The sequence below is a fragment of the Anas platyrhynchos genome, chromosome 1, assembly GCF_047663525.1.
Source record: "Anas platyrhynchos isolate ZD024472 breed Pekin duck chromosome 1, IASCAAS_PekinDuck_T2T, whole genome shotgun sequence".
Classification (NCBI taxonomy): domain Eukaryota; kingdom Metazoa; phylum Chordata; class Aves; order Anseriformes; family Anatidae; genus Anas; species Anas platyrhynchos.
Window position 1 is genome coordinate 55,466,765 of NC_092587.1, and position 17,480 is coordinate 55,484,244.

General features: G+C 46.8%; 1 long non-coding RNA gene across 5 annotated transcripts in view; it reads left to right on the forward strand.

Moving 5' to 3' along the window:
• The first annotated feature begins 9,143 nt into the window (after window positions 1-9,143).
• Window positions 9,144-17,480, forward strand: part of LOC106015667 (uncharacterized) — a 159,395-nt gene continuing 151,058 nt past the window's right edge. For all 5 annotated transcript variants that reach the window (XR_003494973.3, XR_011809433.1, XR_011809429.1 and 2 more), the window contains exon 1: window positions 9,144-9,283. This is a non-coding gene — a long non-coding RNA (uncharacterized lncRNA). The remainder of the gene's footprint in view (window positions 9,284-17,480) is intronic.

The window sequence follows — 17,480 nt, forward strand, 5'->3', positions numbered from 1 at the left end:
GGGGCTTGGTGTCACATGCAGAATAGAGACCATCCTTAAGGGAATTCTGCACGGGTATAAATAAGAGTGCAAACCAGTAAACTGGTAATTATCTCACAGACTTACAGACTCCCCTCTCTCCCCTGTTATAACTTCAGGAAGCACAAGGGGCTGGGAGCAGGGTGGGAGCAGTGCCCAGACTGACCCGTGTACACGCACGCCTCTGAGCTGGCTGTTCAGCCGTGCAGATCGCCCCCTCAGGGGAAACAGAGCCCCCCGCTAGGGTTGTTTAAACTTACTTTGCAAAACTCATCTATTCCAAATGACTACCCAAAGTAATCATTTACATGCCACCGAATATTGTCTCAGAAGTAATTTACTACTGATTACTTTTGTAATGTGCATGCTAGTCGTATGCAGCTGCACAGCATTACATGATAATCAGCCCTACGGTTTGGAGAGGAAAGGTGACTGGCCCGACACCATCCAGACCCCCTCACCAGCAGACGAATAATCCAATTATTTCATACGATTATCGCTTTTCCTCTGCAGAAAGCTCAGATCCCACCGTACACCCAAGGACATCCATCGTCCCAGCGTGCGTGGCCAGGCCGCTAGGTGGAAGTGTTGGCTGAGCAAGCTCAGGAGATGGGGAGCAAAGAGAGGAGCAAGCCTTGGGTTCCTCATTTGCTCTGCCTTTAGGGACATTTGTGCTGGCAGCCCAGAAGCAGACTCGGCGTTTTGTAGAAGGCGCTCCGTCATTTCGCTGGTGCGTTGTTTCATGACTTGCTGTTGATTAAAATAAAGAAAAGAAATTGCAACTGAAATTGAGGTGGGTAAGCACCTCATTGAGGCAGCCCCATAAGGAAGCTGATTCCAAGAAACGCTGGCAACGGCAGAGTTCCTGCTGAGCTCAGCAGTTTGAGAAATACATCTGTTCATTCCAGTGCCTTAATGAGTACAACAACAACCAGCCCACCCGCCTTGGCTGCAGGGACCAGCCTGTGGCAATCCTGGCCTGCCACGCTGTCCTGGTACCTTGTTATGTCCATTTACGTCCATATATTGTGCCTGCAAGTCAAAAATTCTGGGGAAAATGAGCTATTTTGTGGTTAGAGAGTTTCAGCTCACAAAGAGCCTGCAGCATCGTGGTGTCTCCCTGAGCCCCAGGCGTTGTTGGCATGGAGGTGCGGGACAGGGAGGGTATCTGCAGTCAGAAAGGGCAGGTTTGCCGGTGGAGGGAGGTGTTTCTGCACGGGAGGCTGCTGCTTTACATCTGTATTTACTCTCCCAACACTTCCCACTTAATTAAAGTGCTTCAGCAACAATAAATATTGCAGTGTGTGGTCTCGCTCGTTAGCCGCCTTACACAGCAAGGTTCACGGGACTGCTGCATTGCACGGCATATTTACCATCCACTCCTCTTCTGTTACATCCCTGTTTAGTCTGTCTGTGCATGATGATCTTGTTCCTAAAGGTGGAATAAGTGAACATGGAGAGACTGGGGGGGTTAATCTGCAGAATGTGGCACACCTCAGTGCACACAGGTAGGGGACACTGCAGCACGATGGCTTTGGTGGCTTGTGCAACCCAGCCAAGGTGGTGGACTGGGCACAGAGAGCTGATCACTGGCCTTCTGGCAAGAAAACCACATTGCATGCTTGAGGAAGCATGGGGAGGATGTAAATGAGTGAATGCCTGTAGCAGCACTCTTCTCAGAGCTGTAAGGAAGCACTGTGATCTAAGGGGACAAATTATGCAAGCTCAGTCATACAAACCTTGGGAGGACTCATGAAGGGAGGAACTCACCAAGTTTCCCTGTGGCAGACAGGGACAACCCCACTGCATTTGATGTCCTAAGGGCTGTTCTCTTGTATATCTTTGTCAAGAAGACCTCTGGGAGCACTGCCTGGCCCTGTCAATGTAATCTTTCAGCCTCCTGAGTGCTGAAGCTAAGACAGGAGGTCAGGACAGCCAGTTTCAGGAGACTGCAGCCTCGGGGCTGCTTCTCAGAGTGGGTGAACCGTGCTATTTCACACAACAGAGAGATGAAGGGTTGGGATGCAGCTAGTCAGATAATAGTGACATGACCGTGTAGCATTTTTTCCTACACGCTCCTATAAGTCAAGTTTGCACAACATTAGGTTAGTCCCTTCAGTGTATACATTAGGAGATGCTTATTATTAAATATTAATAGGTTCCTTCCCAAAAGTGCTTTTTCCCTACGGCCTTTACATTTTCATAGCGTAGTTCTCAGTGGATCTTATTACACATTCATTACTTCCTAGGGGCTATACATAGCAGCCAAAGTGAAATTGCTAGAGGGACCACTAAAGAAAAGCCTGTCTCTCTGCACTGTCTTCCATGCTTCTCTATAGACTGTTGAAGGAAAAGTGTCAGGGACCAGACCTACCACTTTTGCTCCTGGCATGACAATGGTCTGGCTCATGATAGCAGAGCAAAGTACCTCTTGTTTTTCCTCTCTGCATGTCTCAGGGCCTAGAAAGAAAGTTGCTGGTATGCCTGAACTGGTGGCCTGCAATATATACCTAAGGTTGGCTTTATTTCACTTGGTGCTGTAGGTCACAGAAAAAGCAATAGCAGAGCAGTAACTGCTGCAGGTGTGGAATAATGTCAGAACACAGTGATAGACCATCAGCTCTCAGACTCCTCTCTTTTCTTTGCTCTATGGAGAAGTGTCCTGCCTTGCTAAATGTGCCACAGTGTGAGCAGAGCCAGTGAAAGATTTGCAAAGCTAAGAGTCTGTATCCCTGATACAGACACTCAAATTAGGTTTGTGGTGTCCCAGACCTTTAGAGAGAAAATAAAATCCTGACTACTGTAAGCACTGGGTTAGGGGCTGAGATTGCCTTTCACCAGATATTCACACAGTATATTTGGAGTTATGGAAATCCTGGAAGTTGGAAGGTGGAGAGGTCAAGGCATTCCAGCACTGGATATGCTAAATAATGCAAGAGACCATGATGGTAGAAAAAGATCCTGTCCTGTGCTTCATCAGAGCCCCAGTACTGAGGGCCTTGTGTTATAACTGTGGTCCAAGAGAAGGGCAAGGCTGCTGCCAGAAGCACAAAGGTGGCCCAGGCAAAGACCTAGCACTGGTGTACTCCGGCTGAAAGTTCATATGTTTAGCATGATTTTACTGCCCCCCAAAAGTGAATTCCCTTCTGTTTTCTGAAGCAGCAATATTAGTACTTAGCACTTGCTAACCACTTTACATGTTCAGTGTGCTATACAAATATTAACTAATGAATCTCATCATGACACAATTAAATCTTATTTTACAGTGACTGGATGTTATCTTACACTCTGTACTGTGTTGTAATTACAAAGAGATAGGAAAAAATAAAATTGCCAAACAAATTAAACAATAGATCTTAGAATGAGAACGATTGACAGCTTTATGTGCAGGTCTTGCTTCTTTTTATTTTGTTTTGTTTTCACTGCCTTTTATCCTTACTGAAGGCTGGGACTTGTCAGCAAGTTAGCTCAGAAGATGGGCAGAACCAAAGCCCTGCAATGGTTTCTTTTTAGGGAAGGGTCTTTTCAATGCTGGTAATTTTCCATGTGCCTGAGACATAAACACCAACCTGAGCCCTGTCCAGTCTATGTCTCCCATTGCTCCCTGAAGGAGCGTAAGCAAAATGCACATGGAAAGGGTACTGTTGTAGTACAGGATCCCCCTCCCACAGCCTCCTCTATGCTACATGTTGTTGAGAAGGCAGCACCATCTGAGGGGTTGGTTATTTATATGAGCCTGCTTTCCAAAGGCAATGCCTTCCTTCCTTATCTTGCCTGCCTTGTTTGCCGGGGATAAAGCTCTTCTGAAGCTCCCTTAGGACACGAGGATCTGTCTGTTGGCACAGAGCAGGTGGGGCCGAATTGCTGTTGCAGGGGCAGGATATTTGCTTGGAGCCCTGCGTTTGTAATACAGAGGTGAGCTGCAAGCTCATTTCACCAGCATGGCAAAGGTGGCGTCTCCTTGCAGACAGAGCAAGTTGCATGAAGCCTGCGTGGCCAGGCTCTGCTCAACACAAGGCATAGGAAGGGAATATCTGGCTCCAGAGTAGCAGCTGGATAGCCGGAGAGCTGCTGTGCCATGTACCAGGGCTCCCAGGGGTTTCTGAGCTGCTGAGGGGTGCCCTCACTTCCATTTGTCAGGGCTTTTAGTGACCTCCAACTCTGTATTGGCAGCTGTTTTGTGATGTGCAAAAAGGTTAGGGTATAGCAACAAATCAGGCAGATGGAAGGCAGTGTCAGCCACGAAGGTGAAAGAAGGACACAGGTGCTTGTAGAAGGGTAGCAAGACTAATTCGGCTTACAACAGGAATGCTGTAAGAGAAAAAGCTCCAGCATGGAAAACAAACAGGATGCTGAGGGAGATCAGACAGGGGCAGAAGCAACAAAGTGGTGAGGAACTGACCCAGAAACCTGCTCATGCAAAACCCATTGTAAAATTTTGCTGAGAAACAATGAGTAGCAAGCAGGGGATGCAAGCAGACAAGCCCTGGACTGTTTTCTGCTGTGTGTAGGGGCCTAGATCTCCTGGCAGGATGTGCAGACCACTGCAGTGAGTGTGGCCAGGACCACAGCAAGCCCCTTTCAGGACTGGGGTGTACCCATGTGCCTTTGGCTCTGTTGGTTTCCCTCTGTGCTGACCTAGACACAAAGACAACGCTCCTGGGAGGCCAGAAAGGGGTGAAGGTGCTTGCGGTGCTATCCAGGATGGCAAAATCTCTCTATCTCTCTATAGGAACAAAGTCCATAACACACTCAGAGTATTAGCATGCCTGTTGTGCAGTAGATTAGTGCTGGCAAAGCTTTTGTTATCCTTGGCATTTTTAAAATTTTTATTTATTTATTTATTTTACAATTAATATCTGAGTTTTATATATGATTTGGCTGTTGTGTGACCTGCTAGCCAATGAAAGCCTATCATACCTCCTGGAGTGCTGGAGTTGCTCCCGTTGCTATATAGGAAGTGGTGGGGTCAGCAGGGACAGTGGGTGCCCCTCACCAAGTGACCGCTCTGCAGCAAAGGTAACAGCAAATGAAACCTGCTGAGGCTGCCAAGGAGAGCAGCTGCAGCCTGTGCCCTGGGAGTCCAGGTGCATCCCTACCCTGGCTTTTAAAAACAGACTATCTGCATAAATGATAAAGTATCTTGCTCTGGGCAGGTGACCGCTGAGCTGCTTAACCAGGCAAGGCATGGGCTTCCCCAGCAAACAAGGCAAGGCTGAACAAAAGCTGGCTGGTCACACAGGAGAGGTTGAAAGGCTGGGTCATGCTCAGATTCACCCAGACCTCTCCTAAAAGGTTGGTAGTGGCGTAAGAGGATGGATAGCAAAATGATGCTCTCTTCTGGAAGGCTGTTAATCTGATAGAGCAGCCCAGTCCTCTCCCTTGCCTGGGCTATGGGCTTTCTTCTTGGTTCCCCCTTCCCTCCTTCACAAAACTCCGTGTAATTATGAAACTGTGACAGCAGGCAGAGATCCCTGACTGAGGGAGAAAAGCACAGTGGGCAGTCGCATATTGTCGCAGTTCATCCTTGTTTTTTTTTTTCCCTGTGGTGAGAATCTCTGACTCTCAAATAGGGTTAAAAATTGCCACGGGCCGTTTGTGGGGTGCAGGGGGGTGATGAGCTCAGTGAAAGCTGTCACTGTCTCCCCAGCCAGGACCATCGCAGTGTGCCTGATGAAAGGCACAACAGTAGCTCCGGTGCGGATTAGCTGCAACCCCTGCGTTAACCTGTGCTATCCCGCCGAGATGCTGCTGCAATAAATAATCAAGCACATCAGTGCATAAACATGCTGTCTGTGCTCTCCCCGGGTCTTGTGCCAGCGGAGCGAGCATTGTGTATTCCACACCAGGCTAATCACAGGGAGGAAATTTGCCGCGGACTGGAATCTCATCAAAGCAAACAACGGCAGTCTCGATGAATTGCACCGACCCAAGTGTCTGCTTTAATCACTCACTCATGTGTTTCCTTTGGTAAAATAAAAGAAAACACAACACATGTAAACTTGATCGCTCTTAAATGAACAGTTTAATCCTGGCACGGCTGTTGCTTGTCTACAGAAGGAAGGGGATTGTCTTTACAGACAGATTTCCAGATGCTGCTGCATTGAAGTGTGCGTTGCATGGTAGAGGGTAAAAAAATAATAAGCAAGGGAGGGCAGTGATGCTAGGTAAAAGTCTGCTGTGAGGTAGCTAAAAAAAGTCATACTGTCAGCAGGACAGACTGGACAAGCGCTTTGGAAATCAGGGAGTGTGTTACTGGTGCCGCAGTGGACACACTCGATGGCTGGTAGCAATTGTACGGCTGGGTGATGCTGAGGGGTCACCAACCTTTTCCTTCTGGAAGGAGCAATTAAGGCTGTTATGGAGAGAGATATTTAAAGACAACAAAAGCTTCTGCCCAAGGCAATCTGCCAGATGTGAGTTAGCTCCTCAGGCCAAAGGCAGGCTGCATCAAAGGCTCCTTCTCTAGGCTAGCTCGACTTTGAAACCCCCTACTTCTACCACTGGGTGACTGGAAGGATTTCTGCTGAAACAGAACTTACATTTTTTGCTCCATGGATCTTTGATTGCATTACGTGCACATACAGTGATGATGCACTTCAGCTCATTTCAATAAAAAATGCAAAAATCCATTCCAAACCACTGTCCCCCCTCCTTCCTACCCTCCTACCACTCCAGCAGAAATTCACAGCATCTCAGTTTTAAGCAAGTGGAAAGCCGACTTTTTCTTTCAACACTCCTAATAGCCCCATACATTATTTCATATGCTGTTTTGTCCCACTTAACCATCCTTTCTAACTTTCCACAACCCTGAAAATTATTGGGTTTGATTCAGGATTGTGTTAATAGATCTACCCCAGGGCACTGGCATTGACTCCAGTGGTATAATATCTGATTTATGTCCTGTGTGAGATCAGAACCAAGTTTGCCACCTCTAACCCTAAATCATTTTCTCACTTTCATATCGTAATATCGATCTGTCCATTTCAAAGCAGTCCAGGCATTCATCTTGTTATCAGATTCTCACAAGGAGCACAAGGCTATGTTTGGTCAATGATTTCTCAATAAATGCTCTATTTTTAAACAAAAAGAAGCCCCAAAGCAGACAAACAATAAGAGTTAATCCTTACATTTGTCTACAAAACAAAGCTAAGTTAATAAACTGTAAAACAGAGTGGAGCAATGGGGCTAGATTTCCCAATATTCATGTTGTTTTTAATTAGTGATTTACCCTGGGATAAAGCTCCTGAACTCAGCAGAGCTTGTTGCTAAATAAGATGCTACTGAGCAATAAAGAGGCCTGACTTCCCACAGTGATGCTCTCAGTGCAGATGAGCATATGCATCTCTTAGCCTTTATATTAAAGAGTGAGGAATGTGGATTTAGGGAGGGCGAATATATGTTGGTCTGCCCAATAGAGGTTCCCACTAGCCTCAGGTTCCCACTAGCTTCAAAGTCATGCCTGCAGACCACAGCCCAGGGCTAAGCTATCTGAACATCACAGAAACTCTCTCCGGGTAGATGAAGAAGCCTGGTGCCCCCAGAGAAGTTTGATGAAGACTTCAAGGGGACTGAAATTTCTCCTCCACCCTGGTGCTCAGCATCACCCGTGCTCATGGGCAATCTGCCTTGAAACAGGGGAGTGTGGCAATCCCCACCCAACCACAACAGGATCCACAGCAGCAATGCCTAGCACACTGCGGGTTGAATGTGCCAGTAGCTTCTCTTTCCTCCTCACTTCTGGCTTTTCCTGTGTTTTTGATCATGCATTCATCTCAGACACATACCATTGATATATATATACGTATTTAATGTTAATCCTTGCAGGCCTAGCATTCTTTGTAACAGGTGATGAATTGGCTTGTTTATTGCCAAAATTTTGGGAAAAGGTAGAGGTCTCAGTAAAGATAATTTGCAAAGAAATATGGTTTTAGCAGGGTGGCACAAAGTGACTACATTTACAATAGTAAGTAAAGCAGTGCCAAGGAATGTTCCTGGATGTGGGAATGTTATTGGCTATCCTGTTAACATGTTAGACTTCTTGGGCACACTTCTGGCCTGTTCCAGCTCACACTCACATTGCTGGCTGCCTCTTCTCACAGATAACTAGTGATAGGACTAGAGGGAATGGCCTTGAATTGTGCCAGGGTATGTTCAGGTTGGAAATGAGGAGACATTTCTTCTCAGAAAGAGCAGTCAGACATTGGAACAGACTGCTCAGGAAGGTGATGGAGTCGTCATCCCTGGGAGTGTTCAAGGAAAGGTTGGACATGGTGCTTAGGGATATGGTCTAGTGGGTAACATTGGTGGTTGGGGAATGGTTGGACCAGATGATCTTGAAAGTCTTTACCAACCTTAATGATTCTATGGTTCTATGACACCAGGCTTGCCTGCGCTAACACCATGAGGGCTGACCTGAACACCAGCATCAGAGAATAGTTACTGTCAGGTTCAGCAGGAACACCAAGAGGAGCACACCCAAGCAGCTGACTTGTGGACAGTATGCAGGGATTATTGCAGGTTCTTCGTTAAGATCCTGACCTCACAGACACTAAATCCCACCCCAAAGGCAGCATACTCCATTATGTACCTCCCTTTACAAGAGTGTGTAACACTGTAGTATTATTATATCCCCTTCTCAATCAAAAGGCTTCAATGAATAGAGTAGTGTTCCTGGCATTTGCCTCTGCATGTCAACATGTGCAGCTTGTCAGGCCAGGGCATTGTGCAAGTCTTGGAGCCAAGGGCTGCCCAGAAATGCAGAGACTGTCATTTCCATTACCTCAGTCTGAACGAGACAGATTTCATGCTGCATTACCTTTTTACATGCTGCAGATGCAATTTTAAATACCTGTGCTATTCAGTTTGTGCTACATGCAATGCATGTGTTGGGAAGGAAGGTATTTTGCTGGCACTTTGGAAACTGTTGTGGTTACAGCAGCTGCATTTGAGTAGCACCTACTGAATGGGGTACAATATACGATCAAACAGCCCTAGCAATTCCTTTTCATTAGTGGGAGTAAATGCTTGGCACTGCATCAATCTTCTTCTCCCTCTCCTCAACCTCTGGAAGTGCCAAGTCATTTTAAAGACACATTAAATTGCCAGAAGACTCCCAAACAAAGCCAGTCAGCCTGCTGCTCATTTGGATAAAGTTAATTACAGCGAAGATTAAAATCTGCAGTGCTTGATTGGTGTTGTTGAGACTCAGAGAATCACACTGTCCTCGGAGAGTGACTTGCCAGCTCTGCACCCCTCCTCTTAGGTGCGTGTGCCTTTTCTTTGTTGTTCTTTGTAACTGCTTTGTTGCCTTCTTGGCAGTCACCTTTTTTTCTGAGGCCAGCAGAGAGAAGATATCCCAGGACTGATGGTGGTGCTTGGAAGGGGAAGGAAGGGCATGCTATATAAAAGGTTATAAACATCTGGAAAGTTTTCTAGAAAATTCCCACCAGTTCCCTGGTACTCAGCCTGTGCTTTCCTGTGTGCTGAGGAGCCCAATTGGCCAGCGTGGATGGATGCAATGCCTGAAGGGTGATCCTTCTGCTCCACCACAACCCCTTCAAGTGCTGGGTGATCCATCTATGCTGGAAGAAGACCTTGCAAACTGATAGCAGGGCTACCTTTGAGACACCTGAGTGCTCTGCAAAGACCAGATGTCTCTGGAAACAGTGTAAAGGTACTTGAGGGAGGCAGGAACCAGAACATCCAGCTGAGAATGAGTGACTGGGGGGACTGGCAGCTACTCTTGCTGACCACCTACCTGTGAGCAGTGGGAAATTATAAAAATAATAAATCTTGTCTTTAAGAGGGTACCACACATTGCTAAATGAGAAAATTTGCCTTGATTCAGCTCTTGGGTAAGTTTTATAATTATAAAAATGGTGAGATACTGTGAGTACCAGGTGTTGTAAGGCTGACAATTTGCAAAGATTTTCAACTCTTCAGTTAAAACTGTACAAAGCTAAGAAGCTCTTCCTTATCAACCTACATACCTTACTTGGCTAGTGTTTTACCCTTTCAATGCCTACAGAAGAGTTGGCGGGGGAATACAGAGAAACACATGAGGACAAGAGCTCTAGGGATGCTTGGCTGGGGGCTTATGCACTGGTTCTTGTTTTAAGGTAGCCTGGATGGGAAGGCTCATATTCTAAGGGAGGATGATGCATGAAATAACTGGGCATACCCCTTGAAACCCTCAGCTAGGTCTGGCTGGCTCAGGAGCATGTGGGATTTGGCATCCTACCTATGAGGTGTGGGATACTGGGTCATATGGAGACCATATGGATCACTATGGTGGCACACGTGTAACATATACAGTGGTTTTACATATTGAGGCAAAGTTAATTTAAAATATATTCTTAAATTAATATAGCCATTGCCTGGAAGTGTCATTCTCCTTATTTAAGGGTATTGCATTGAGCCCCCTTACAGATTAGCTGCCTGCAAGCTCTTTATCTCTGCATTTCCCTCAGCCATATTTAAACTCTGACTCTCCTGAGGTGACTCCATGCCATGGAAGACAATTTTTGTGCCTTAGTGAGTGTGAGAGAGAGCTGGGTTGTTCTGGGGCCAGGTGGTAAGAAGGGAAGAAGGCGGGAACAATACAAAATGCAGAATCAATTTCATGCTGCCTAAAGCCATGCTTGTTCTTTGATGGATAAGAACACATCAGGGGATACAGAGTATTTATTTGGCATGTGTCTCCAGCCCATAGATAAAGGAAGAGCTGCTCAAAATCACCATGTTGCAGACTTTCAAAGGGAAAAGCAATGTCTAAAAGTGGAGAGAGAGAGAGCAACACAAGATTTCTTTAAAGGAGACTTAAAGAAGCCAGCTTGAAAGCAAGTACTTAGACTAAAAGCAGTTTCTTCTGCCAACTGGTTTGCTCTTTTCTCCTTGAAATACCATTAGGAGACTTAAAAGTTGCCACTCATGCTTTGCAGGACATCTTTACTCCCCCTCATTCCTGCTCTGGCCCTTCCCTTGTGCATTAGGACATGTGAGCATTGAACTGCCACCAAAAAAACAGTACCTTGAGCAGTTTCCAGGCCATTCGCTTGAGGTGCTAACTCCTGCCATAGTGACTTTAAGCTGTGTGTACTAGAAGGAGAAAACAACAAGGCACTGATGAAAAGCACTGGAATAGGAGGTGATTGCTGACTCAGAAACGATTTTGTTCATGCAGTCATGGAGGTGACAGCCAGAAAGGCTACATGGGCTTCAGCAAGTGGTCACTCCAGGCTTGCTGTTTAGGAGGGTATTTTTGTTATGTCTGTCTCTCCCCGTTATTAGTATGTGGTCATCAGCACCTAATTCTAGAGCAGTCATCCACTTTAAGTCCCTCTGAGGGGCAGCATGTCTGCTTGGGCCATCAGCCTGCCTAGCACTGATGTCTTGCTCCTGCTTTGCCTGAGATGACCCAGGGTCTGCTTGCAGAAGCAAGGCAGGCTCTTCCTCATCTCCCCGTAGAAAAACCCACATAGACAGCAATGGCTTTTGGTAAGCCTGAAGTTGAGAGGGTCCTGGGTACCTGCAGCTACCCCTTCAATCCATGTGTGGCCTCAGGACTTTGAAATCACCCTGGGCTTGTTGAGTCAGGGAATTAAAAGAAGCTGTTCCTTAGCCAGTGAAGCTAGCTTGTAAATGGGGACCTTTCACTTTGTGCTTCCTCTCTCCCCGTGCTAGAAGTGAAAATGATAATAAACCGCGAACATCAAACCTTGTTTTGTGTAGTTCTTTGATCCACAGATGGAAGGTTATATAAATGCAAAGCACTATCATTATTTATAAGGAACACGCAGTCTACAGCTCCTTGCAATCTGGCGTGGTGGAAATAAACAGGAAGGCACAAATTTAGCATGATGATTTCACTGCCGGATCTAATAAGATGCAAAGACAGGCTGGGAAGATGTGAGTTTGTTTGAACACATGATGCTGTGGTACCGGTAATTGGCAAATAGAGGAATAATTATGGAAAAAAATGAATGAAAAAAAGAATCTGATGTGCTGGATTCATAGGTGATGAAAACTGACCTGACCCCTCTTACTACAGCAATCTCTGGGAGTTTGCATCAGTTTAACTCCTCTTATTATCACAGTCTTACTTCCAAAGAAATGGTTTAGGAGCTTTCCTTCCAGGTATAAATTAATGTCACTAAAATGACTCCCTTAAACCAGCGCTGACGTACAGCACCGGGTATTTTGTGCAGCTGGGATGGGAACAAGTTTTAAACTGACAGCAGACTGAAAGCCTCAGAAACGGAAATCCAGAAGTTACGGTTGAGAAGAACAGGTGGGAATGCAGCTGCTTCTCCTCGGCTAAAAACCAGAGAGCAATTCCCCATACTTCTACCTGGCTTTAGGGAGCAGTTCTCCCAGTACTGCCTGGCTGGTGCTGTGGTATCCCCCTCTTTCCCTGCTCTGATCTGTTTTTCTTTGTTTTTGTTGTTGTTGCTGGTGAGTAGGTGTAGGACAGGAAGGGAAACAAGCTCTCCAGCAACGTGGCTCAGCTCTTCCCTGGGGAGGTCCTGAGCTGGCAGAGGTCTGGAGCTCAGCCAAGGTCTGCTCACCTCCTGGTTCCCCTAGGACTTAAATGCTGCTGAATTTTCTGATACCTCGAGGTCAGTAATTCAGTGTGAATACTGAAGGGTGAAGGCTGTGGGCTCCTTCACTGGCTTTGCCTCGGATACCCCCACCACACGAAAGGGAAGCTGGTGTTCCCCACCTCTTCCCTCCTCTCTACTCAGACAGTGAGGCAGCAGCAGTGGGCTCCCATAAAGCATCCCACTCCCTGCAGCATGCCTTCCCAGCCCCAAATCAGATTACCACATAACCCTGTTTGCTCAGCGCTGCTGTGTGGAAGGGGGCTACGTTTGGCACTGCAAGGAGCAGCGAGCAGCCACAGCGGGCTGAGCTGCTTAAGGGGCTGTTTGCACTGCCTCAGGAGCTGAGGGGAGTCAGGGGCCAGCACGCTCACATGTAGCAGCATTTTGGCAACAGACTCCAGTCCCCTGCAAAGCCCACCCAGGGATTTTAGGCACCGGGTCAAGGTACAGGGGCTAAGGGACCACAGAGCGTGGGCTCAGCTTTCAAGGCACACCTCTGCTTGAGCTTACTGATTAGACAGGCAGGCAGCTGGCCATCTTGTTATTTTAAAATCTCGCCCTCTTATGCTGCGCTCTGTTTGCCTTCTGGATGTTATGCAAAGCCCTGTTGTCTGTGGGCTTTTCGGAGCGGCTGTGCTGCTCGCTGCCAGAGCAGAGATTTGCTTGTTCTGAGCTGCGTGGGGCCAGCCTGCCGGCAGTGCTCGCCAGGGGCTCTGGCTGGAGCTCAGCCTGGGTGGACGTGTCCTCTGCCCCGTTTCCCCCTCTAGAGGCAGTTTCACACTGGATGAAAGCATCAGAAGCTCAGCAAAATTCCTGACTTTGCCTGCTGTCTTCAACACAGGGAGCACTAAGATGGGGGACACGTCCAGAGATGGACTGGACATCACAGATTTGCTCCAAGAATGACATAGACACAGAAAAATTTGTTTTCCAGACCCCTAGACATGTATCTTCTGGGTACTGGCCACGTGGGAGAATATTAAGTGGTGTGTTTGATTAACATTTACGAACTATGCTTGAGCTAGATGGGTGCTTCAGGTTTTGTGAAGAGATGCTTTGTCCTTCATGGCAGTACATATTCTCTGGATTCTGTGCTGTGCTGTGCTGTGGAGGAATGAGTCAGCCGGATACCAGAGAAGATTTTGCAAAGTGCTTTGATGCACAGTGTTTTGGGGATATATTATGTGAAAAAAAAAACACAACTTGTTTGATCTTTTGATGCTCATCCTTTCTCCCGCTGTGCCCTGTGTTCAGTGAGTAAGTACCGATACTTTTCCTGAGTACAGGACTAGCTGCTAGCATTCCTCAGAGTCTCTTATACGTTATGGGCATTGTACTTTACGTATGCTGTATTTCCTGTGAAGGTGTTCTTGCTTCTTATAGCCCTTGGATAGATGGATAGATCCATTCATTTTGGTGAAATGTGAACTTTTATTTCTTATGGAGAAGAGTCTTCTGCATGTCTTCCAAAGCACTGGCTGTTCATAAATGCTGTTCTGGCTATCTTTTCCATTTCCCTCAGCTGTGAATGGTGCCACAGTTGCTTGTGCTGCTACAGCAGCCTGGAGATGTCTCTGTGAGCAACAGGAGGGCTCTGGCAAAAGGTCCTCCCACACAAAAAGCAGGACTCCTGCACAGGCAGGAACCAAAAGAGGGTGCTAGGTGGCTGCTGTGGGATTATAACTGGAAGATACATGTAGCTAACACTGGCCCAGGCAGAAGAGGGATGCATTTTACTGCTGCTACATGAGGCAGCTGTCTCCACTGTGCAGGGCTGAATCCCACTTCTAGAGTGGTCGGTGGCTTTACTGGAATTGCCCACAGCAGCAGTTCAGAGGAGTACCTACCCCGTTCCTCAGAGGCAGGTCACACACCCCTTGTTTAGAGGTGGAGATTACAGGAGCACAACATCTGGGTGTCAGCCAGGACCAATGGCTGCTCAGGGGCTTCTCTGGCCTTGGAGGCATCTTTGGTGGAGATTCTCAGTCTGGGTCATTTGCAGCCTGCTACTCCATCAAGCAGTGATCCACAAGCCTTCCTCTCCATCCCCCAGATCCCTCTTTGTTGACTACATCCTTCAAACGTCTTTTGGTTATCTGCTAATCTCTTCACAATCGCTGTTAAGCCAAGCTAAACATATGCTCCCTTATTTTCCCTTGTAAATCAGCTTCTCTGCCCCTTTCATCTTTTTTTTTTTCTTTTTTCTTTTTTTTTTTCTTTACTGCTCTCCCAAAGTGAACTCTGTTCACTTTGGGCACGTGTTTCTAGCTCTTAGCTGCTAAAAGCAGAGTATAACCCCTCAGCTCTCAGTGTTGTTCATCTGGAAAGGGCTAATACTTCCTGCAGCACCTCAGGGGCAGGAGAAAAGTGACCTACTGCTGCAGGAGCTGTAAGCTGCTGCTCTTCACCAGCTGTTGCAAGCCAGTCAGATAACTTCTTTCTCCCAGAGTAGCCCATGCTCTCATCCTAAAAAGTTTCCTTTTACCAGACGAGACAGGCTGCCATAGACAAAGCAGAGCTGCCTTGCCTACAGTGCATACCACAATTTGGCCCAGAGCTGGTGCCCAGCCCTGTCCTGGTACCATTACTGGCAATGGCAGCTGGAGAAGGAGAGGTCAAGCCTGTATGTGCTAGCAGTGACTCCTCTCATTTGCAGCAGACACAGCCTGGCTGTGGAGGCAAAGTTCTTCCAGCTTCAGCTTTTTGTCATGTCATATTTCATGGCCTGCTTGCATATGAATTTACTATCTGTCACTGCCAAGGCTCCTTCAGTTCTCCTGTTTTTTTGATTTTTTCCTTCCTCCCTTTGAACGTCTGTTGCAAATCTCTTTTTATTTTTTTTTTCCCCTTGCTCTCCACATTTCACTTGCATTTTTCATCTGAGGCGGAACTCATTTCTTTTTCACTCCAGATTGCAATCTCCCCAGGTCTGCTGGTCTTCCTTCTCTCTCTCCTTTCTGCTACCTGCAGCAGCTGTGACTTTGTGACCTAGAGGGCACAAACATAAATAGGCAAGGGAGAATCCCCGGGATGGCAGTAGGACACAGCTGAAATAATGAAGCCAGAAGGTTGGTCTTGTTGTAGACCAGGCAGCAGCAGCACAACGTGCAGCCTTGGCTCCTGAGGTACCATCACGGTCTGCTGGCAATATAATTGTAATGATGTCTCTTTCTGGGGACTGTTCAGCTGTAGCTTGTCTGCTTAAGCTCCGTGACATATATTTTTTTTTCTCATAAAATAAATGTTTCCAGTTAAGGCCATTGTGAGCATACAATACAAAGCCTACAAGGTCAGGCCTATGGCTGCACAGTTTGAGCTGTATCTTCTGAAAAATCCAGCTGCACAAGTTGGAGATGCTGGGCAGTTGCTTGAAAACTTAGTTTCCTAACTAATGCATCTGCTGATGTTTTGGCAGCTTTTGAAATTAGATGGCATTTGCAAATATCCATGTCTCTTAATCTAAAATCTTTATGGAAGGCTCTAACTCCAGTAAATATTCCTCCCAGGTTATGGTTGCAAATCATTGCTAGTTTGTGAAACTCATACCCTTTATAAAAAAAGCAGCAGGTAGATGGGGCTCTTTCACATCTTTCTCCCCGGCAATTTGCGAAGATTAATTTTGTAGTCCAAAATGTTTGTCCCCGAGCCTACTGCTAAGCTGCAAATCTGGCACTTCGGCTGCATTCCTGCTCACAGTCACAAACACCCCCAGTGTCTCCTGGGGCTAAGGTCTCCCAGCCAACCCGACAGAGATGTGCCTGCTGCCCCAGAGGGTTTTGGTTGTCCCATCTGGCAGCTGACACTGAGCCTGAGATGGTGTCCTGGAGAGGGAACAGCCTGGCTGCTTCTGTGACCAGGATGTCTCCAAGCTAGTGCCATGGTTATAAGGGTGATGAAAAAAAAGATGTGTGTTGCCTGAAGAGCAGTGGGAAAACAGGAGGGGCTGCTCATTGACTGTTACAGCAGCTGCCATGTGTCGTACAGAGGATGGAGCTGCATGGACCAGAATCCTGCTGAGATAAGCTGAAGAGGTTTATCTTCTGACTGCTGTTCTCTTGCAGGACTCCCTGTCCCTTAGCAGGCTCTCACAGGCTTTGTAAATGCACATACATGCACATAAATTCACACGAGTAAAATTATGAACAAAGTATGTTCACATGTGAGGCAGGCTGACTAATCGGTTTATTCACAGAAAGTAGGGGTCTCTGTCCATCTACCTCTAGGACACAGCAAATAGGTGCCTGAAATATGCCAGAGACCTCTTCAGTGACATCAAGGATTTGTGTCGTGTAAGTCACCTGCCTTGGTGGGTGGCAGAGCGCAGGGCAGGCTTTGTGGGAAGGCAGAGCTGGGCTACAAAGTGTCTTACAGCTTCTGGTGCTCCAGGTTTTCTGTGCAGCTGCAAAAAGATGAAATGGGACCTTAGGATTTAATCAAAACAATTATTAGTGCTTTATGGAGAATCAAGATGGATGTACATCGTGTGTTTTGCAGATAGATGCTAATAATTTACTATTTATTTGCAATGATGGCTGAGGATATGTTAGCTATTTCCCCAGGTATTCTCCAAAGACAGCATCAAAGATGGGCCCCAGCCACTGAAGAGCCAACATGTCCTTGAAATGGCCCTGAAGTTTCTCCCATTTCTCTGATATTATCTTTGCATATTGGACCATGTCCTGTACCCACACTTCTATTAGCAGAGTGGGGCTGAATCTGTTTCTCCTTCCAGCAAACCAAAGCTGCCCTAGGAGCATCAGAGTTAATGCTAAGTTAAGGCTGATTTCCCCCTCTGATGGTATCGGAGCAGCCTGTTGCCACTGGACTTTCAGACAATGACAAAAAGAAAAAAAGAGG